Here is a 23,469-nt window from a genome sequence, read left to right as displayed (position 1 = left end):
GCTTCTTCATGCAGGTAGAAGAAAGGAAGGAGAAAATATGGTGCAGTAACTTCTTACCAGGGAAGTAGGGTGCTAGGTCCAGCTCCTTCTTTTGGCCAGGTTTACAAATGCACTGTGCACTTGGGTACTAGTCGTGCTCTTAGAAAGCATTTGACCTAGGGAGTGCGTTCAGCCACATTACTTGCCTGTCATGGAAATGTTAATCGACTCACTGATAAGCAAAATAGACAGACCCTCCTTCTTTTATGTTGTTTGGCTATCATATATCAGCACTGTTATTTTCCACTCTTTGGTGTTACCCTGCTCCCCAAACCTGACTTTCGATATTGTCCTACCTCTGCACAGACCATCTTGTTCACCTCCCAGTGCAGACAGTTCAGATTCCTTTGAGAACACCAGAAAATAACTTTTTTCTAGTTGTAACAGTCACAGACCAAAGCCATTTAGATTTAATAATAGAACTCTGAGGAAGTAAGGAATGGCCAAACTGGATCAGATCTGAGGTCCACCTGCTTCCCTATCCTGTTGCTGACAATGGCCAGTGCTTCAGAGAAAGTTGTAAGAACTCCACAGTTGGAAGAAGGAGGATTGTCCCCATATTGGCAGTCTCATTCTGATCTCTAATAGTTAGAGATTGTCTTAAAGTTTGGCACTGAGTCTATTGTACGTTTACAGAAGTGTTAGGGTCCATCCATACAGCAAAAAAGCCCCCTGGCTGCACATCTCAGAGCCAGGGTCAGATGACTCAGGTGCATTGGGCTTGTGCCATGGGGCTAAATATGGTGGTGTAAATATTCCCACTCAGGCTGAAATCTGGGTCGGGCTCGGAGCCTAGGCTCCAGCCCAAGTGGGAAATCTCAGCACTGCTATTTTTAGCCCCGTAGTGCAGGCCCCATGAGCCTAAGTCCCTTGAGACTCACTGCCGCTGGGTATTTCTGCCGTGTTGACGTTCCCTTAGTCAAATATGAAGCGCAGTATGAGGAAAGTTCTCCTATGCAACCCTACCTTTTGGGTGGCAGTGACTATATAATGCCTCAATAGCCCATTAGAAATCTGCCTGGCCTCTAAAAAGCTGTCAACAGAACAGCCTCTCTAACAGTAGCGTCACTTGAGAGAAACTTTTGCCTTTACGTAATGGGACTCTTCTACCCCTTGGTTATAAGCGTAAGGCCAATAGACCCGGCTCATCAGCAGGAAGGAATGAACTTGAGACCTCAGGGGCTAAAGGTCTGTGCTCTACCACACAAGCCAAAAGCCAGCAAGTTCTCAGCCAAGGCTGTAGAGCAGAGGCTTTGCTGTCCTGTCAGTGGTCTCCGTGTCTCTGGGGTTACACACTTCCCTCAGCTGAGGTAGCGTGTCCCAGGCTTCTGAGACCTTCCAGCAGTTCATCCTGGATGTGCTCCTACTTGTAAGGGTGATGGGCCCATGTCATCAGCAGGAGGGAGCGAACCTGGGCCCTTAGGGGCTAAAGCTTTGTGCTCCACCACGTAAGCTAAAAGCCAGCTGGCTCTCAGCCAAGGCTATAAGAGCAGAGACTTCAGTCTCCCTTGTCAGTGGTCTCAGTGCATCTGGGGTTACATAAGCACAGCTTTCTTTGATGTGTAGCTATCAATTATTTATAAAAGATGTTTTTTGCCTACTGTGGTGCTAAGTGGTCACATTAACTTTCCTTCCAATCACATACTTGTTTTGTATGCATAAAGTTATTTCCATTACCCAACATCCATTGCCTTTAAACTGCATTGAGCTTGGAGGGTTTCCTTTCACCTTTCCCTGGTCATTGTTCAAACACAGCCTTTATCTCCCCCATTTAAGCAAAACAAGCAGAAAGAGCTAACCCTGAAATATTGAAGTGCAAATTTTAAATGTCTTCTCTCATGAACATGCTTTGTCGTGCTAAAATCTGTACTCCCTTGCTTGGCCTCTGTCATGATATCTGCTCACACAGAAAAGTCAACACAGCCCTGGAATTTCAAATTAAGGAGAAAACCTAACCTTATCACTATGCTGAAGCATGAGGTTCACAATAAAACCATGAGGGTCGGCAGCACTGTAATCCTCATTCCTGGCTGCTCTAGTTATATGTCAATTATGTGCCCCCCCACCCACAAATCTTTTTCTTTTAGAGACCAGTTTCTTCATATGTCTTCATTCCCCATGACCAGACAGTCAGTGAGGTCCTGGAGGCTGAATGGATAGTCTGGTACCTCTGAAGAAGACTGTGATTGCCAGTAGGAGCCACTGCTGAGACCCCAACTCCCTTTCCTCCACTCCCCATCAAATGCCACTGAGAGCAGCTAACCTTATTTTTGTCCCCCTTTGCAAATCAGGGAGAGTTTTCCTACTGCACCAGTGAGATTCTGTGGTCTGAACACGGGAATGGAGGTAGAGAAAAGCTTGAGAAATCTTGAACTGCTTGTACCTCTCAGCACGAGTGAGTTACACAGAGTAAACTGAGGAACAGAACACACCCCTATGGGTAGGAACACCTATATGAGCCAGACAGGCAATAATTGAGTGTTGCTATTTTGTCCAGTAAAAGTTACTGCACTGGCACCTTCAGAACAAAAAGACTACAGAGCATTTTGCTCAACACTGGAAAAGATTTGTATTCGTTCTTTCCTTTAACGGAAATGTGCAAAACAATTCTTTACGTTCACCAAGAATGTCTTCATTCGAAGCAGGGAATGTTTATAATTGGATGAGACATCCACCAATGAATAATTCAAAGAACTGTCATATTTTGTAGAAATTGTGAGAAGAAGCATGTACCAATAGTTACAATTTAAACAAATTATAGCTCATTCTAGCACCTCTCATATTCAGGAGCTAATTTCCAGAGTGTTTGCAGTTGTGAACACGTGCGCACTCATGCCCCTCACATGTCTTTCTGAATAAAGTAACTTCATGACAGACTCATTTATGTTCACCCCACTTGGAAGTTCTAATTCTCTCCAAGTAACAAGAAGTTTCTCACAAAAGCATGGTGGTTAGACAAAAAGGCCTTTTTTCTTTTTCCCCAGTTCACAAGGAGAAACAGCATTTTCAGATCACCAGGTAGAAGGTTCCAACTAATTGGTTTGGAAGTAGATAATGCACTACTTCCGTATTTTTGTGTGTGTAAGAATTAGGGCTATTAAATAATTGGTTTTCGTCAATCATGGTGTATTATGTAATACTGTGCCCTGAGCCTTTATTGTGGCACATATTTTTACACTGAAAACTAAGGATTTCTATGGCCCCTTTTCACCTCGAGAGACGGTGGTTAGTAGCAGTGGTGAGGATCTATGGGCAGAGTCTGCAGCTTCTCTCGTGGCTTACCTGTCCAATATTGGATTTGCACGGTCAACTGCAATAACCGCAAGTCAGTCTATTTCCAAATTCTGAAGTCTGTGAGTTTTTCCTTCTAAGATGAAGTTCTCTTGCATGGCTTGCACATATACTATCTAAGGATGATGTGCCCTGTTGTGGCAATCATTGCCAGGTATTTCGATCTGATGATGTAGATTCCCAGGATTTTGGATTGATGTTGAACTTTTTCATGGCGTTTTTGCATGTATCCTTGAATCTTAGCTTTGGTCTTCCTCTTGTTCTCAACCCACATGACAGTTCACTGAAGAGGATTTCTTTGGGAAGACGTTCATCACCCACTCTTCTCACATGACCCAGCCATCGTAGTCTTCTGATGTTGAGGATCACTATGAGGCTGGGTATGCCAGATCTTGACAGGACATCTGCAGTTGAAACTTTATCTTGCCAGATGATATTCCTAATTCTGTGGAGGCAGTGAAGATGGAAGCTGTTCAATTTTTTTTCCTCATTGGAGTAGGTGGTCCATGCCTCAGAACCATTCAGCAGGATACTCAACACACATGCCTGGCAGATTAGTATCTTTGTTTTCACTGTCAGCTTAGGATTGTTCCATGTTCATTTTGTAAGTCTGCCAAAAATCGTAGCTGCCTTCCCGATTCTCATGTTCAGTTCTGCATCCATGGATGGGTTTGTGTTGACCATAGATTCAAGGTAACAGAATTGTTGAACCACATCTCATGGGCTGTTGTCCAGAATGACGTTGGGTCTCTGAGGTATACCTTGAGTGAATACAACAGTTTTCTTCATGTTTATGTCAAGGGAAAACAACTTGCAGGCTTTAGATAGAGAATCCATCAGTGCCTGTAGCGTGTCTTCATTATGAGCAATGACAGCTGCATCATCTGCAAAGAGTAGTTCTTGACTAACTTTCTAAGGATTAGGCTGCTCATTTAGTCACTGCTCAGCTGAAAGTGGAGCAAAGCTATGTCCCACAGAGGAAGTCATGATGTCTCTGGAGGCTATAAGGCAGGGGTCAGCAACCTTTTCAAGGCAAAGTGCTGAAATTTGACCTTTTGACCTCTACGCACAGTCCGAGCACTGGTGATACTTTTTAAAGTCACTAATTGTCCTACTTACAACAGCTTCATTAATAAATAAATTCATATGCAGAACTTTGTTGTTTAGGTGGTGGTTGGTAGCATTAGTTAGTCTTTTGTTAATCCACAGGAAACATGGCCTTCAGGAAGCTCCCGGCTTTATGGGAAGGGGCAGGGTGGGGCTGAGCTCCCATCTCACATGCCAATGAAAATCAGCTCTTGGCACCTGTGCTGGAAATTGCTGACCCCTGCTATAACACGTGCCAGGTTTCCTTTTTGGTGGAACATCTTACTTCTCTGATAGCATTAGTCAGTTCTGCTAGTTGGCATAGGTATGAAAATGGGGAACAGCCATGGGGACTCCACCTCTTGCCTCTTTAACTATGCAGTATGAGGCAACAGGAATTGTGCCAGTTAAAATAAAACAGTTGGAATGCAGTCTCCGTAGAACTGTCTGAATGTAGTATCATCTATCCCCAAGACTCTACAATCTGAGCTGTGTGGGAGACCCTGGTTCCAACAGAAAGTCTCACTGACAGAAATAAAGCTTTGCCTGGGCATAATGACCATTCATACAGCTCTTGTTGTCTTTAGGGTCATTAGAAATTATTTAGTTCGCAGGCGAAAAATACATATTATATGATTTTCCTTGGGAGCATGAAACAGAACCTATTTACAGAGCTATGAAAGAGATTATATAGTGGTATTACCTCCCCTGTACAAGGGAATTAGCTCATCAGTTTTAGCCATGTGCAGTGTACCCAGCCATTAGGGTGATAAGCCTGTAATAAATGCTAGAAATACTTAATCATACAAAGTTCAAAATGTCTTCTGAGCAGTAGATTTCAAGTACCTTAATCAGAGTAAAGGGCTGAGTGTTCTCAAACACATAACATGCAACTCAGCCCCTTGTTAATGGCTCAGCTAGTTATGAAATCTACATAGACTGCAATCAATTAAACTGACAGAGTGATTCAAAATATCTTTATTCAAAATATCTTTATTTCTCATAGACTTGGTCCCCTTTTAATTTCATTTTAAAGTTTTTTTCCTCCCTGTCAGTTGATCAGAGACTACCTACAGAAATTTCTGTCAGTTTGGATTACATTAGACAGGTTGCTAATTGCAGGGACAAAAAGAGCGGCCCAGTGGAAGAAGTTTGCTCACCCCAGTCTGAATTACTTTTAAAAAGTACTTTTGATTTTTTGTCAGCTACTTTGAAACTTTGTACTGACATCATTCAGCTCTCAGGAGCCATGCCGAAGGGAGGCTATTTATATGTAATGTATTTCATGGCCTTTAAATCAAACAGTTTTAGACATATGGACCCAATCTTGCTCCTTTCTCCGTCAGTCTCTAGTTATACAAACTCTCTTTCATTTCAGAGACAGCTTGACTTGAGGCCATAGGCAATGGCTTCCAATTGTCTTGTGGAAAGAGAGGCACAATCCTCTCTCAGCCCTCTCATCCCAACCTCACCCCTTCCTCCAAACTTCCACCTGGTCTGCCTCTATCCACCCTTGCTGTGCCCCCAGCCCTGCTCCCATGACACCCCTTAATCTAACACCACACTCCAGCCTCTTCCTGCTCCCATCTTGCTTTTTTTCTCCCCTGAGTATGCCCCATCGTGATCCCTCATCCCCAATGCATCCTGCAGACCACAGACCAGCTATTGTTGGCACACAGTTGCTGCTCTGCATAAAATCTTCAAACAGACAAAGACCAGTTAAGCTGGTAATCTAGGGTCTGCCAAACTGGAAAAAGCAGTGGCTTTCCTTGTCTACATTGAGGGATTGCATCTGTTATCGAATCCCGAGCACAGACCAGAATCCTAAGCACAGACAAGAAGTAAAAACAGAGTAAAAGCCTCAGAACTGAGGCCCGTAGTCAGAAGTGGCCCTCCCCTTTGGTGACATCTACTTTGATTTGAGAACACTGTTATTCAATTGATAAAAGGTAAATTTAATCCTACAGTTTTTAATTCTCTTGGGTCTTTGTTCATGTTTGTTGCCTGGGAGCAAACCTTGTTCTAAATTGCTGCAATGCCATCATAGCCATACAGAGCCACTCACAATGCACAAATGCACTCCTAGAGCAAACAAGAGCAATCTGACAAGAGTGCAATGTGCATTCTACCTGTTCCAAACAAACTCACATACCAGCAAACAAATTGGGGCAGCCAAAGAGCTTTTACTGAAGAAAGATGAAAGACCCTTCCCCCAAAATACCTCAAATAAAACCAAAACATTCCCTAGCAATGAAGTGTCAAATCAGGGAATGAAAACCCATAATGACAGGAAACAAACGGTATTTTCTTAAACCTTTGGAGATGCAGCCCTCATACTGAAAACTAAATGAGCACAGCCATATAGAGAAGTGGAATAAAATATAAATATACAGACCCTTAAAAATATATGCTCTGGCTTAAATAGGCAGCAGCAAGGGAAGTAGACTTACAATTGCCACCACTCTGTCAGTCCTGTGCCCTGTGTCAGGCCTAGGGTTGGGTATACGGAGGTGAATTAAGGACAGATTGTTCCATAGATAGGAATTGTTGAATTACGTTGCTTTTGTGAGTTTGTCTGAAGCCCATTCTATTGATAAATGCCTCTGGTTTGGCTGCTTTTTTGGATGAGGGAGGGATCAGGGAGTGACTTTGAGAAGGAATGTGCAACTTAATTTTTAAGAGCAGACATGTTCTCTCAGGAAAGAGAAGAGTTTCATGAGTGAGATATTTCCTCATCTGAAGCTTTCCCAGAGAAGTGTGTTATATGTAAGGACATTCAGTGAAACATGTACTCTATCAGAGTGCTTTACAGATGCTCCTTTAAAACTCTTTGCACTAAGTAAAACACCAAATTTACCTGCTGTATGAAGGTGTAGTCCTTCACCTTTTCCATGGGTAATGCCTGTTGGCCAAGGAAGTCTGGGGACGTAGGCCACTGCTCTAGTAAAGTGTATGCAGCTAGTTGGGTAGCCAGGAGGTCAACAGTTTCAGATGTGATCCAGGACTGGTCAGAGTTCTCAGATGAGTCAGTAATCAGAAGATTAGATCAAGGGCACTGAGTCAGCAGGTTAGGAAGATGATGTCTGGTGAGGTGGGACTGGGGAAGACAGCAACCAATAGGCAATAGTTTATTGCTCTGACAGCTTCCTCTTCCTTTTGGGGTCCTGTTATATTCCAGCTACTCTATGAGAATTCTGCCCATGCATCCAGTCAGGAGTTTGGGCCATGCCTGCTGTGGCTGTGGCTGTGGCTCTGTAAGCCTATAGTTGTTGGTTAGTGTCAGCAGTGCAATGCTCCAGGTTGGTGCAGCAGGTAAGGATGTCACCCAGAGAGCTGAGAGATTTTTGTTCAGCATTTGGCTCCATTGGAGTGACTGAGGCCCAGGTTTATTTGGATAGACTCTGTGGAAGGCTGTTGTGAGGAAGTGTATAATGAACTGCTTCCTAGGACCATGCTTCTGGCCTGTACCCATCCCAGTCAACCAGTTACCATATCTCTTCTCTTTGCATGTGAGATTCTAGGACAGGGTATTCACCATAACCTTAGCCTGGTGGAGGAAGCGGTTGCTTCCCTTCAGAAAGGAATCATCAGAGAATGGCCTAGGAGGAAGATACAGACGAGAGGGTTCACTTTGAGGTACAAGAAAAATTGAGTTCAAAGGTTACTGGATTTATTTGCCTGCAGATTGGGTAGGGTTCTAGTTACAGGTGGTTCAATTTTAAAGGAGAATCTGCTTCTTTTCAGGTGTTTGTCGTGTAGCCATATGTTTTGATTTACTGCAAATGTACAGGTCTCCTTCTGGTGTGGTCAGAAGCGGACAGGGGGCTGCAGACAGTTGCTGAGGAGGCTGCCCAGTAAATGAACTAGCAGTTGGTGAGAGTGAGTTTGCCTGAGTGTTTAAATTTTGAACTCTGATTGCAGGTGACTTCAGTTTGTTACTGTGGCTGTTAGGATTGTGTGCCTGGGAGGTTGGAACCTCTTTTGCTCCCTTGATTGCCTTTGATCAGCCTCAAGATCAGTCTTCCCCTGTGTGACTAACAACAGGGAGGCCTGACTGAGATTTGCAGGTTTTATAAAGCCAGAGTCAGAGTGACCAGGGGAGCAAAGTGGACAAGGGGCTGCAAACGGGAGATTAGAGGCTGTTTGACAGAGTGGTTCCACTATGGTTAGTAAGACACGCAACACCTCTGCCAGCACTGCTCCTGTCTCCTCCACCTGTGCCTGTAGTCAAACAGACCTCCTGACCAGGGAGGCCTCTACCCAGATGCTGGTGTGGTTTCGCTGGGACTGTGACTTGCAGTTACCACCTTCTGAAGTCCAGGCTGGGGAGACCATCCAATGTAGAAGGTGTCTTCTGGTAGAAGCTCCCAGGCAGTAGGTGGTGGAGCTACAGGATGAGGTAGCTAGGCTTAGGAGTATTCAACTCCATGAGCAATTCCTGGACAGTATTTATGGAGAGACAGCTGAGGGTAAGATGACTGTCCTACCGCATAAGAGTACTGATGCTCCATCCGAGGAGGTGGAGCTGGCTCAGGGCTGACACTGGCAGCTGGTCACTTCTGGCAGCAGGCGCTGCTCTACTCCTGCTCCCAGTCCTCCCCGCTGTGAAACCATTGTGCTCTTCTGGATATGGGAGATACAGGAGATAAGGAATCACCCCCTACAGGGTGAATCAGAGAAGCCTTGTACCTCCAAGGCTGGGAGGGCTGCTGCTACCACTATGAGGAGGAAACGTAGGGTAGTAGTGGTAGAAGACTCTCTTCTGAGGGGGACGGAGGCTCCCATCTGTCGCCCTGACATGTCATCCAGGGAGGTATGCTGCCCGCCAAGAACCCATATCTGAGATGTTATGGAGGCATTGTTGGGGATTATCAAGCCTGCTGACTACTACCCCATGCTACTCACCCATGTGGGCATGAATGATACTACAAAGTGTAACCTTGAGCAGATCAAGCGGGTCTACACGGCTTTGAGAGTACAAGCGAAAGGGTTAGGAGCACAGGTGATGTTCTCCTCAGTCTTTCCTATCAAAGGTAGGGGCCCAGGCAGGCACAGGTGCATTCTGGAGGTGGATGCCTGGCTGAGAAGAGGGTGTCGCCAGAAGCGCTTTGGCTTCCTCGATCAAAGGATGCTATTCCAAGAAGGACTGCTAAGTGGGGATGGGGTTCACCTTTCAAGGAATGGGAAAGCTGTATTTGGATCAAGACTAGCTAACCTAGTGAGGAGGCTCTTAAACGAGGCTTGTTGGGGATAGCTGACCAAAGCCCACAGGCAAGTAAAAAATCTGGAGACCTGGGAGTTGGTTTGGAAATGGGAGGGATCATGGGCTATAATAGCAGAGAAAAAAGAGAGACTAGGAAGAACTGGGAGGCAAAAGCTTAGATGTCTATATACAAATGCAAGAAGCATGGGTAATAAGCAGGAGGAACTTGAAAGTTTAATAAACAAACACAACCATTACATAACTGGAATCACAGAAACTTGAGGGGCTAATACATATGATTGATATGGAAGGGTACAGCTTACTCAGTAAGGACAGGCAGAATAAACAGGGAGTAGGTGTTGCCTGATATATTAAAAATATTTACACACGGACTGAGGTGGAGATGTATGCAGGAGACAGACATGTTGAGAGTCTCTGGTGATGTCACGATAGGGTCTACTACAGACCACCCAGTCAGGTAGAAGAGGTGGATGAGGCTTTTTCTAAACAATCAACAAAATAATCCAAAACAAAGATTTTGGTGGTGAAGGGGGATTTCAGCTACCCAGACATATGTTGGGAAACTAAGACAGCGAGGCACAGACAATCCAGAAAGTTCTTGGACGGCATGGATGACAATTTTATTTCAGAAGGTGGAAAAAGCTTCTGGGGGGAGCAGTTCTAGATTTGATTTTAACAAATAGGGAGGAACTGGTTGAGAATTTGAAGTGGAAGGCAGCTTGGGAGAAAGCAACCATGAAATAAAATAGAGTTCATGATTCTAAGAAATAGCGAAAGAGAGAACAGCAAAATAGAGACAGTGGATTTCAGGAAAGCAAATTTTAGTAAACTCAGAGAGCTGGTAGGTAAGAGTGCATGGGAAGCAAGGTTAAGAGAAAAAACAACTGAAGAGAGCTGGCAATTTTTCAAAGGGACATTATTAAGGTCCCAAAAGCAAGCTATACCACTGCATAGGAAAGCTAGAAAGTATGGTAAAAGACTACTTTGGCTGAGCCAGGAGATCTTGCATAATCTCAAAATCCAAAAGGAGTCATGTAAGAAGTGAAAATTAGGAGAAATTACAAAAGATGAATATAAGCAAACAGTACATATGTGCGGGGGCAAGATTAGAAAGGCCAGGACACAAAATAAGCTTAACTAGCTGGAGACATAAAGGCTACATCTACACTACAGAGATCTTTCAAAAGAAGATCTTCCAGAAGAGCTCTTTTGAGAGAGCTTCTTTCAAAAGAGTGTGTCCACATACAAAAAAGCAGATCAAAAGAGTGATCTGTTCCTTTGAAAGACAGTGTCCACACAGCCCCCACAAAGAACAGGCCAGGGATCGAAAGTGAACCCTGTTCTTTTGAAAGAAAGGCCCTGCGGAGTGTCCACACGTGTTTTCTTTCAAAAGAAGGTTTCAAAAGCTGGTGCTTTTCCTAAAAGGGGTAAGGAAGAGTGATTTTGAAGGGAGCACCGCATTTTTTGATTTACTTTCGAAAGAATGCTTTCTGTGTGCAGATGCTCCATGCGCTCTTTTAAAAGAGCCCCCTTCTTTCAAAGAATCTTTCAAAAGAACTTGCTAGCGTAGACACAGCCAAAGGGTAACAAGAAGTCATTCTATAAATATATTAGAAGCAAGAGGAAGACCAAGGACAGGGTAGGCCCACTGCTCAGTGAGCAGGGAGAAACAACATCAGGAAATGTGGAAATGGCAGAGGTGCTTAATGACTTCTTCGTTTTGGTCTTCACCAAGAAGTCCAATGCAGAAATGCCTACCGTAATGTATGCTAGTGATAAGGGAGTAGGTTTAGAGGATACAATACAAAAATAACAAGCTAAAAATTACTTAGAAAAATTAGATGTCTGCAAGTCACCAGGGCCTGGCAAAATGCATCCTCGAATACTTGAGGAGGTTTCTGAGCCTTTAACTATGATCTTTGAAAAGTTCTGAAAGTAGGGAGAGATTCCAGAAGACTGGAAAAGGGCAAACATAGTGCCCATCTATGAAACAGGAAAAAAGAAGATCCCAGGAAGCTACAGACCAGTCAGTATAACTTCTGTGCAGGGAAAGATAATGGAACACATAATTAAGGACTCATCTGCAAACATCTGGAAGAAAATAAAGTGATAGGTAACAGCCAGCATGCATTTGTAAAGAACAAATCATGGCAGACCAATCTGATAGCTTTCTTTGGTAGGATAACAAGTCTTGTGGAGAAGGGAGAAGTGGTGGATCTGGTATATCTAGACTTTAGTAAGGCATTTGACACAGTCTTGCATGATCTTCTTATCAATAAGCTAATCAAATAAAACTTAGATGGGGCCACTATAAACTGGGTGCATAACTGTATGTATAACCATTCTTAGAGAGTAGTTATAAATGGTGTGCAGTCATGCTGGAAGGGCATAACAAGTGGAGTTCCAGAGGGATCTGTTTTGGGACAGGTTCTATTCAATATCTTCATCGATAACTTAGATATTGATATAGAGGGTATGCTTATTAAGTTTGCACATGATACCAAACCAGGAGAGGTTGCAGCTTCTTTGAAGGATAGGGTCATAATTCAAAATGAGCTAGACAAACTGGAGGAATGGTGTGAGGCAAAATGCAAAGGACAAATGCAAAGTACTCCACTTAGGAAGAAATCAACTTAATGCATACAGAATGCTGAGCTAAATAGGAGGATCGGAAAAGTGGCCACAACTCTGTCCAGACTCAGCAAGAGAGTGTGAAATAACAACAAGCTGTACATTCACACCAAAATGCAAGTCTACAGAGCGTGCATCCTCAGCACCCTCCTTTATGGCAGCGAGACTTGGACCCTGTATGCCTACCAGGAAAAGAGGCTGAACGTCTTCCACTTGCGCTGCCTCAGGAGCATCCTTGGAATATCATGGAAGGACAGAGTGACCAACACCGCCGTCCTCGAGCAAGCTGGAATCCCAACCATGCACACCCTCCTCAGGCAGCGTCGACTCCACTGGCTTGGCCATGTCCACAGGATGAATGATGGAAGGATTCCAAAAGACATCCTGTATGGTGAGCTAGCCTCTGGCAAAAGACCTCCCGGACGCCCCCAGTTGCGCTACAAAGATGTCTGCAAGAGAGACCTCAGAGAGGTAGACATCGAGCTGGACAATTGGGAAGAACTAGCAGATGACCGCAGCAGATGGAGGCAGGGGTTACACAAGGGCCTTCAGAAGGGCGAGATGAAGATCAGACAGCTAGCAGAGGAGAAGCGAGCACACAGATAGCACAATAAGGACTTGCCAGACACCCACTACATCTGCAAGAGATGCAGCAAGGACTGTCACTCTCGTGTGGGTCTTCATAGTCACAATAGACGCTGTAAATGAAGTCTTCAATTGAAACTTTAAAGGGCGCGATCCATAGTCTATGCAGACTGAAGGATGCCTACTACTACTACATACAGAATGGGAAGCAACTGTCTAGCAAGGAGTACTGCAGAAAGGGATTTAGGGGTCATAGTGGACCACAACCTAAATATGAGTCAGTGTGATGCTCTTGCAAGAAAAGCAAACACGATTCTGGGATGCATTAACAGGAGTGTTGAAAGCAAGACATGGGAAGTCATTCTTTTGCTCTACTCAGTGCTCATTAGGCCTCAGCTGGAGTATTGTGTCCAATTGTGGACACCAAATTCAAGAAAGATGTTGGAGAAAGTCCAGAGAAGAGCAACAAGAATAATTAAAGGTTTAGAGAACACGAGCTATGAGGGAAGCCTGACAGAACTGGGCTTTTTTAGTTTAGAAAAGAGAAGACTGAGAGGAGACTTGATAGCGGTTTTCAAATAGGGTTACAAGAAGGAGGGAGAAAAATTGTTCTCCTTGGCCTCTGAGGACAGGACGAGGAGTAATGGGCTTAAACTGCAGCAAGGGAGGTTTAGATTAGACATTAGGAAAAACTTCCTAACTGTCAGGGAGGCTCAACACAGGAATAAGTTACCTAGGGAGGTTGTGGAATTTCCATTGCTGGAGATATTTAAGAGCAGATTAGAAACACTATCAGGGATGGTGTTTGGTCATGCTTGGAGGGTAGGGAACTGGACTTGATGGCCACTTGCGGACCCTTCCAGTTCAGCTGTTCTATGATTCTATGCCTCGCTGTGTTCGTTTCCCAACATATGGCTGGATAGTTAAAGTTCCCCATTACCACCAAATCCTGCGTTTTTGGAAGATTTTGTTCGTTTCTTAGAAAAAGCCTTATCCACCTATTGTACCTGGCTAGGTGGTCTGTAGTAGACCCTAAGCCTAACATCACCCTTGTTCTTTATCCCTTTTAACTTAACCCAAAGACTCTCAATGCTTCTGTCTCCTATGTCCATCTCCATCTCAGTCCAGGTATGCATGTTTTAAATATATAATGCCATACTGGCTCCATTTATCTTGCCTATCCTTCCTGAGTAAGCTGTACCCTTCTATACCAATATTCCAATCACGTGTACTATCCCACCAAGTCTCTATGATACCAGTTATAAAACAGTTGTGTTTGTTTACTAGGACTGTGAGTTCTTCCTGCTCATTATCCATACTTCTTGCATTTGTGTATAGGCATCTAAGATACTGATTTCATTTTGCTTTCCAGTACCGCCTAGTCCCTCTTTTTTCTCTGTTATTATAGACCATGCTCCCTCCCATTTCTGGCCCAACTCCCAGGTTTCCATATTTTTCTCTTACCTATGGGCTTTGGTTACCTCCCCGCCTCGAACCTAGTTTAAAGCCCTCCTTACTAGGTTAGCCAGTCTCCTTCCAAAAATGGTGTTCCCCTTCCTTGAAAGAGTTGGCAGTTGTTCAAATGGACATTATTAAAGACCCAAAAGCAAGCTATTCTGCTGCATAGGAAAGATAGAAAGTGTGACAAAAGACCATTTTGGCTTAACTAGGAGATCATGCATGATCTCAAAAACAAAAAGGAGTCATAAAAAGTGGAAACCAGGACAAACTACAAAGGACAAATATAAGCAAACAACACAGATATGCATGGGGAAGATTAGAAAGGCAAAGGCACAAAATGAGCTCAAACTAGAGACATAAAGGCTACGTCTACACGTGAAGCCAACATCGAAATAGCTTATTTCGATGTAGCAACATCGAAATAGGCTATTTCAATGAATAACGTCTACACGTCCTCCAGGGCTGGCAACGTCGATGTTCAACTTCGACATTGCACGGCACCACATCAAAATAGGCGCTGCGAGGGTACGTCTACACGCCAAAGTAGCACACATCGAAATAAGGGTGCCAGGCACAGCTGCAGACAGGGTCACAGGGCGGACTCAACAGCAAGCCGCTCCCTTAAAGGGCCCCTCCCAGACACAGTTGCACTAAACAACACAAGATACACAGAGCTGACAACTGGTTGCAGACCCTGTGCCTGCAGCATGGATCCCCAGCTGCCGCAGCAGCAGCCAGAAGCCCTGGGCTAAGGGCTGCTGCCCACGGTGACCATAGAGCCCCGCAGGGGCTGGAGAGAGAGCATCTCTCAACCCCCCAGCTGATGGCCGCCATGGAGGACCCAGCAATTTCGACGTTGCGGGACGCGGATCGTCTACACGGTCCCTACTTCGACGTTGAACGTCGAAGTAGGGCGCTATTCCGATCCCCTCATGAGGTTAGCAACTTCGACGTCTCGCCGCCTAACGTCGAAGTTAACTTCGAAATAGCGCCCGACGCGTGTAGCCGCGACGGGCGCTATTTCGAAGTTAGTGCCGCTACTTCGAAGTAGCGTGCACGTGTAGACACAGCTAAAGGGTAACAAGAAGACATTCTATAAATGCACTAGAAGCAGGAGGAAGACCAAGGACTGGGTAGGCCCACTGCTCAGGAAGGAGGGAAAAACAACATCAGAAAACTTAGAAATGGCAGAGATGCTTAATAACTGCTTTGTTCTGGTCTTCACCAAGAAGTCTGATGAAGGAATGCCTAACATAGTGAATACTAATAGGAAGAGGGTAAGTTTAGAAGATAAAATAAATAATAATAAAAAACAAGGTAAAAATAACTTAAAAAAGTTAGATGTCTGCATGTCACCAGGGCCTGATGAAGTGCATCCCAGAATAATCAAGGAGCCGATAAAGGAGGTATCTGTGCCCTTAGCAATCATCTTTGAAAAGTCATGGAAGTCCAGGTTGATTCCAGAAGACTGGAAATGGGCAAATATAGTGCCAATCTATAAAAAGAGTAATAAGAGCAACCCAGGGAATTACAGACCAGTAAGTTTAACTTTGGTGTCTGGAAAGATAATGGAGCAAGTAATTAAGGAATTCATCTGCAAACATCTGGCCAGCATGGATTTCTAAAGATCAAATCATGCCAGACCAATCTAACAGCTTTCTTTGATAGGATAACAAGTCTTGTGGATGAAGGAGAAATGGTGGATGTGGTATACCTAGAGGCTGTGTCTACACGCCCCACTTCTTTCGGAAGCGGCACACTAATGAGCTATCCTGAAGATGCTAATGAGGCGTGGATGCAAATCTTCTGTGCCTTGGCACATGGTTTGAACTCTGGAAGAAGCTCTTCTGGACTCCAAAGTACAAGTGCTGATGTACAGCCCACGGGGATCTTCCAGAAGGAAACCCTCCTTCCAGAAGCCCCTTCTTCCCAAAATTTTAGGAAAATTTGAGCAAATTTTGGGGACGAAGGCGCTTCCAGAAGGAGGGTTTCCTTCTGGAAGATCCACACAAGCCACGTGTCTGCATGTGCACTTTGGAGTCCGGAAGAGCTTCTTCTGGACTCCAAACCAAATGCTGATATGCTAATGAGGCACAGAAAATTTGCATCCATGCCTCATTAGCATCTTCCAGATAGCTTATTAGTGTTCCACTTCTGGAAGAAGCGGCACGTGTAGACATAGCCAGACTTTGGTGAGGCATTTGATATAGTCTTGCATGATCTTCTCATCAATAAACTGGGCAAATACAACCTAGATGAGACTACTATATGGTGGGTGCATAACTGGCTAGATAACTGTTCTTAGAGGGTAGTTATTAACAGTTTACAGTTGGGCTGGAAGGGCATAACACATGGGGTTCTGCCAGGGTCTGTTCTGGGTCTGGTTCTGTTCAATATCTTCATCAACAGTTTAGATATTTGCATAGAGAGTACGCTTATGAAGCTGGGAGTGGTTACAACTGCTTTGGAGGATAGTGTCAGAATTCAAAATGATCTGGACAAACTGGAGAAATGGTCTGACGTAAATAAGATGAAGTTTCATAAGGACAAATGCAAAGTACTCCACTTAGGAAGGAATAATCAGTTTCACACATGCAGAATGGGAAGTGACTGTCTAGGAAGGAGTGCTGCAGAAAGGGATTTAGGGTTACACTGGACCACAAGCTAAAGATAAATCAACATTGTGATGCTGTGGCAAAAAGAGCAAACGTGATTCTGGGATTCATTAACAAGAGTGTTGAAAGGAAGTGACATGGGAAGTCACTTTTCTGCTCTACTCTGCACCGATTAGGCCTCAGCTGGAGTATTGTGTCCAGTTTTGGGCACCACATTTCAAGAAAGATGTGGAGAAATTGGAAATGGTCCAGAGAAGAGCAAGAATAATAATTAAGGGTCTGCAGAACATGAGCTATGAGGAAAGCCTGAAAAAATTGGGCTTGTTTAGTTTGGAAAAAAGAAGACTGAAGGGGGACACGATACTGGTTTTCAAGTACCTAAAAGAGCATTACAAGGAAGAGGAACAAAAAGTTGTTCTTCTTAGCCTCTGAGGATAGGACAAGGAGCAATGAGCTTAAACTGCATGAAGGGAGGTTTAGTTTGGACATTAGGAAAAGCTTCCTAACTGTCAGGGTGGCTAAACATTGGAATAAATTGCCTAGGGAGGTTGTGGAATCTCCATCACTACAGATATTTAATAGCAGATTAGATAGACATCTGTCAGAGATGGTCTAGACGGTGCTTGGTCCTCTTGTGATGGCAGTGGTCTGGACTCAGTGACCTCTTGAGGTCCCTTCCAGTTCTAGTGTTCTATGGTTCTATGACCACAGGTGTTGCAAGAGCTGACATAAATCTGAAATTCAGATTGCAGTTTTGTCTACCAGATTGATCAGTTTGTCACACCAATGGTCTTTGCCTTGCTCAGCACAAAGGATGTATGTATGGGACCTCCAAACAGGAATGTCCCTGAGAGACATAGATGTGCCCATGAATGAGGAAAAAGAGTCTGTCCTGTTGAATGAGTTTACCCTGGGGTTCAATGTTGGAAGTTTGGAGTATCTAAACAAAGGGGTCACTTGGTGGGGCTAAACATATGGTCATGAGCAAATAATTATCTCCTAAGGAAATTATGTAGTTTCAGGATGCAGAGGGGACTTCTTCAGGTCCATTAGGATCAGTGGCATATTCCTCTTTGTGGGACACAACATCTGGCTTATTGTTGAAGGAGTCAGGGTGGTAGGTCATACTAGTATCAGATCTAGCGGGGAAGAAAGAGAGAGAGCGAGCTCAGGATAGTTGTTCTTGGTTTAGGACTTTTGCAGAAAGCAGGTATTTTATATTTTTGCACTCAGTGCCTGTCTCCTTCTAGAACTGGGAAATATGTGGGGGCCAACCATTTCCACAGGGTGGCCAACTCATGAATTTTGTTATGTCATCAGGATCAGCACGTTTCTTATTAATGAAATTCCCTCACCATCTATTGTAAAAAGACCCCTGTATGTTCTTTATACAACAGTGTAAGTACATTTAGTATCAATTAACTGAAAAAAATATTCAATGTGTCTCTTAGAAGGCAATGCGTATTAAAAACCATTTTGTGAACACTTTTAAAATTTGTAATAAGAACACTAACACTAAATTCAACTTACGTTCATCTTTAACATTAAGCTTAAAGGGAAAAATGGAAGTGTGAAGAAGAAGGTCTTTAATAAGCAGTACTAAGAGAAGTGAAGTCAGGTGTCACTTCTGCTGTTGCAATGTAAAGCACTGCTGCAAGATGGTCATTATTGATCAAAGATCTGTTCCTTGATTTACAGAATTCATCACAGAATATGTCTGCTCACAGCCATAAGTTGATCTGAACATTACAAGCACCTTTTGGGCATGAGCCTTGATCTTCAGCAAGTTCTGTTCATTGAACGATGTGTAAAACATCAGAAGTGGAGCTGATTTGAATTGTTCCACAAGCAATGCAACTCACTGCAAGTCAATAAGCTTAATTTGGAAGTCACTTGCATAGTTGTCCACATCACATGTGAAAGGAGAGGAGAACAAAGCCAGGTGGTTTTCTATTATTCTAAAATCCAAGAAGCGACAAGAAAAGTCAGCATGCAAAGTGCGTAGTAACAATATGTATGTTTCAGGGACAGGTTAGATATTGTAATCTGTGGCAAAGCAGGGAAGTGTGTGAACTCCTTGTTTCCAATCTGATGGGAGAAAAGGAGCAACTTTGTCATGAAAGCTTGACAAGGGAAAACACATTAGGAACAAAAAGATCCCTACTTTGCAGTTTCAAATTCAGTTCATTCATGGGATCTCAACATCAATAACAAATGCCAAACCAGAGATCCAGTTCAACTGGTGGAAATCAACAAATTTTCATTTCTTAAGGTTCCTGAGCCTAGAAAAGGCCTCCCTCTTGCACTGACATGAAGCAGGCAGTGTTAAATCCAAGGCCAGTATGTTAAACTTTCAAAAGAGAATGCAAAATTTGTGGATCTGATAGATTTTGACAGTGAATCCTCACAGTCTTTCTCCATGCACCTTCCTTCTTCAATTCCATTGCTTGGTACCTTCATCTTGCTTCATATTAGATCAGGGCAGAGATTTGGTTGCCCTCTAAAAGTATGTTAAAGGGTTCACACACTGAAACTCCCATTCCTGAGTGGGCTCTTTGAATATTATCACACTACAAACATTTCACCTTAGCTCTTTTCACACATCCAAAGATACTTGGACCTGGAGTCTCTGGGTTCAATGTCTCTGGCATACCAAACATGCTAGAATCACACAGAAACTAGAAACTAGATACCTGAGTTACACCATGTGTACTCCTGATTATTACTTCATTGTACAGCAATGTTGCATGTAATAGTATCTGCTGTACATTGCCTTTGAACAGAATGACACCGTCCCATCTACTGAAGAAGCTGCATTTGGAAGCTGAGAGCACAGTTTTTAAAAAAGTAAATAAACAGCTCACCAAACTCCGACTATTTTTAGTACAATCTGTGGGTGAGAGTTTGGATTGATGATAAATTGGGAGCCCCTACCCAAATTAGGAAGGTTGAGATTACTGTTTTTTCTGCTTCTTCTATATTCTTGGAAATGAACATTTTTTCTATGCCATTTAGCTCCAGAACTAGCAATTAATCTGTGTTTTAATAGCTAGAAAATCAGTTTGGAAAAAAGTGCATTAGCATGTAATGTTGATAAGGCTTTGAAGTACTTAGTCACCAGAAACACAATGGCCTATTTCTATCATGTTTCAGAATGGACCCTAGTGTGATCTTGTGCCAGAGCCTCAGGCAAGTTCACTCATTTATTAGTATAGAACAAAGTGATTATTAAATATATGAATGTATTGGATTTTAAACTTCATGAAAACTGGGGTTGTGCATTTCTTTTACTTTTATATATCCTGTTATAATGGAGTACAAACATTTACAGTTGAATAACCTATCAAAGGAGAAAGAAGCCTTGTGGAATGCAAATGAAGAATGTTAACAGAAAAATACTAATTTGAAAGCAAATGGTTATTGTGTGCAATAATCAGAATCCATTCCTTCTCTCTCTCTCTCAAAGGAAAAGCCCACATGGATAGCAACACTGGCAGTTTTCTGCATGAAGGAGCTGTAAGTATGGATTCAAGAAAAAGATCCTAGATCGCTGGACTGTTTGGATTCTTACAGGGAAGTGTACCAGATGAAAAGCGGAGATCCCTAGAGACACTCTGGGAACACTGAAAAAAGTTCTGGAAAACTGGCAGTTTATTACAGCACTGCCAACATTTGGAGTTACAAACTGAGATTCACCTCTGCATATATTTTCCCTGCTTCAACCTCTCAGTCACCTCAGACTTCCTTTTCTTAGCTAATAAACCTTTAGTTTGTGTTCTATAGAATTGGCTGCCAGTGTTGTCTTTGATGTAAGATCAGGAACACCAAATGATCTGGGCTAAGTGACTGATCTTCTGGGACTAGGAGAAACCTGATGTGGTGTGATATTTGATGTAAGTGATCTTTTATCTCGAGGTCCAGTTTATCTGGGTGGCAAGGTAAGGAGGACAGTCTATAGGGGACTGTCACGTCATGGTAAGACTGAGGTACTGATCCAATTCACCTTTGTTTCTGGCTCGGTCAGATCTATTTATAGAACACCTCACCAGTTCATGGAGTCTGCCCATTTTCTGACAGTCTTCCCTGAGTTAGACATCCACAACTATGAGCCCAGACAGTGTGACACACGGCGCAAAGGCTCTTTGCTGAAAGTTCTTGGATGCAATTAATGGGATTTCTGGGCATGAATTTGCCTTTTCACTTACAAGGCAGAAATGTTGGAGCTTTATTTACACTCCTGGAAGATCAGAACTCACACTGGGCTAGATTTCTTTGCGGTAACTTAACAATAAATATATACCTGCCCAGGTATAGTGTGTAGATCTGTGCAACCTCGAAAATTAAATTTTGTAAACACCAAAAAACTATTCTGATTGCAGCTGGAATTTTAGCCTAGTTTTTAGATGATATTTCTGTGGAGGGATGGTTGAGGGAAATCTATATAGCTATTTGATTTTTCTTAAAACATCCAGGAAAATGTTAATTCTGCTGTCTGAATTTTGAAGCTGAATTCAGGCACTGAAATAGATTTAAAATGCAGGAGTCATTTGTACCTGGAGAAGGCACTAAAGCTCTATTCTCTACAAAGTTCTTAGGCTTCCTAGCCAAAACATTTATGATCACCAAAGCTCAAGAGAGCAAAACAAAGGAAACTCATTTAGATGCCAGTCTGGTTTGAGCTTCTCTTTAAATGTCAAGGAACCTTTTTGTTGTGTTTACCAACAAAGGCCTATGGGCATATCTCATCATCCCTGCATTCTTCTAGGAAGACGATTTGTCCAAATTAAACTGCTAGTCTCCTCATTTAAGAATTAAAGCAGAACAAAGTACTCCAGGCTGGTCTCATTTTGCCCTTGTGGGTGTCCCTGTTCACTCGAGAAATACTTCTGTTTTCCCCTCTCCTCTTTGCAAAAGTAATACAAATATACAATATGTTCCAGCATATTGTTCTCAAACAGCATGAAGTGATAACATGCAGATGTTACTTCTTTCAATAATTGCTTGTTGTTTCTTTTCGGGTGTTTATGCCTACGGTGCTATTGGTTTATCTTTAAGTAGCAAAAAATTGTTTTTCTTAGTACTAATTTACAAATCAACTTCTATTCCAGACAATACAATTTATATAATTATTCTGTTTCAAAAAATGAATTCCGAAGACTAATGTTGAATCTCGTTGATATACATTCCTGCTTTTTCATCGATTGGCAATAATAGCTATGGAAAAGCATAACTGTCGCCTGAACAGATGCAGACATACTGCAGTATAACAAGTAACTTTGTGGAGACATTGGATGTGATGGGAGAGAGATTTTTAAAGCTATGTAGGCAGCTGAAGCTATAAACAGGTACTTAGTGGTATTTTCAAAAGCAGATAGGCCCAGAGGGATTCATCAACACATAAAAAAGCAGCATTAATTGCTAGGCATCAATAACTGAGCATCTACCATTGCAGCACTGCTACTTCTCAGTCCCAGCCTATTAGCTTCACTTGAATGCGACCCTTTCTTTGTTCTATTCACTTGCTGTCTCTTGTCATATACTAGTATTATGAGTCCTCCGAGGGGCTGGACTTTCTCCTTGTCACATGTATAAGCAATGCAGCTCACAAGGGGCTTGATTTGAGCTGGGGACTGTGCTAGGTTAGCAGTGGCCCCTTCCTCTCTGAGTCAGTGAGAGGCCGCTCTGCCTCACCACGTCACTGGGCATCGCCTGAGCAACACGCAGCTGGCAGTCCATGCAGAGCAGCAGTCAGCTGGGGTCGCTGGGCTCTAATCAGGGCAGGGGAACAGACAGTTATGGGTCCAGGCCTATAGCCAGGATGGGGGCAGTAAGGACTCCATGGCTCAAACCTGTGCTCTGGACCAAGCAGTGAACAAATGGTTATTAAGCCAAGCCCTTGGTCAGAAAAGAGTCAGTAAAGAGTCTATGACTCAGGCCTGTATTCAGGGCCAAGCAGCAAGAGGATCAGGCAACTTACCACCACCAGATGGCCAACAAAGACAGACTCCTTGGCCCAGAAAGGAGTGACCGTGGCCCCTGGATTAGGGCGGCATGGCAGGGGGTGCAGATCCTTCATAGACTTCATTAGAGCCCTGTGCAGATACAAAATAGCATCCACATCTATACCTATATCTGCAAGTATCACACTGACATCTGCAGATGTGGCTACCCCAGGATATAAGGTGGATATCTGCAAATTTGCAAGATTCTAGATACAAAATTTGTACCAGCATCCAAAGCCACAAAAATGAGCTGTAGATGTCTATGGATTTGCAGGGCTCTATCCACTGTGTCCCAGCCCAGGTCCGAACAGCGGTGACACAGTCTGCCACTGGGTCAGTGGGGAATCTAGCCACAGCATGCTGACCTGGTCTCTGGCAGCAACTCTAGGGTTAGCTGCCCCTGGCCACTTCCTGCCTTCCCCAGGTCTTACTTGGAGGATGGCCTCCAGTACCTCTGGGTACAAGGCCAGTGACTTCTCGATGCCTTTTTTAGGTGGTGGCTCTAGCAGCTCAGGCCAGTCCTCAGCTTGGTGGG

At 43.5% G+C, this 23,469-nt stretch overlaps 1 protein-coding gene and 1 long non-coding RNA gene across 8 annotated transcripts in view; one reads left to right on the top strand and one right to left on the bottom strand.

The window, feature by feature from the left end:
• Positions 1 to 20,717, top strand: part of SMPX (small muscle protein X-linked) — a 50,182-nt gene extending 29,465 nt beyond the window's left edge. For 3 of the 6 annotated variants that reach the window (XM_074994180.1, XM_074994211.1, XM_074994204.1), the window contains one exon: positions 20,399 to 20,717. The gene's annotated coding sequence lies outside the window, so the exon portion shown is untranslated. Of the gene's footprint in view, positions 1 to 18,630; positions 18,930 to 20,085; positions 20,122 to 20,398 lie in introns of all 6 variants that reach the window. The other 3 variants (XR_012645555.1, XR_012645552.1, XM_074994190.1) reach the window with 3 other exon arrangements.
• LOC142013143 (uncharacterized) overlaps positions 16,367 to 23,469 on the bottom strand; it is a 55,448-nt gene continuing 48,345 nt past the window's right edge. Inside the window, exons 7-8 of one of the 2 annotated variants that reach the window (XR_012645567.1) lie at positions 22,910 to 23,024; positions 16,367 to 18,071 (exon numbers count right to left, since the gene is read on the bottom strand). This is a non-coding gene — a long non-coding RNA (uncharacterized LOC142013143). Of the gene's footprint in view, positions 18,072 to 20,872; positions 23,025 to 23,469 lie in introns of those variants that run through there. The other variant, XR_012645562.1, reaches the window with a different exon arrangement.

The sequence above is a fragment of the Carettochelys insculpta genome, chromosome 1 (genome assembly GCF_033958435.1).
Source record: "Carettochelys insculpta isolate YL-2023 chromosome 1, ASM3395843v1, whole genome shotgun sequence".
Lineage (NCBI taxonomy): Eukaryota > Metazoa > Chordata > Testudines > Carettochelyidae > Carettochelys > Carettochelys insculpta.
This window is presented reverse-complemented; position numbering and strand designations above follow the sequence as displayed.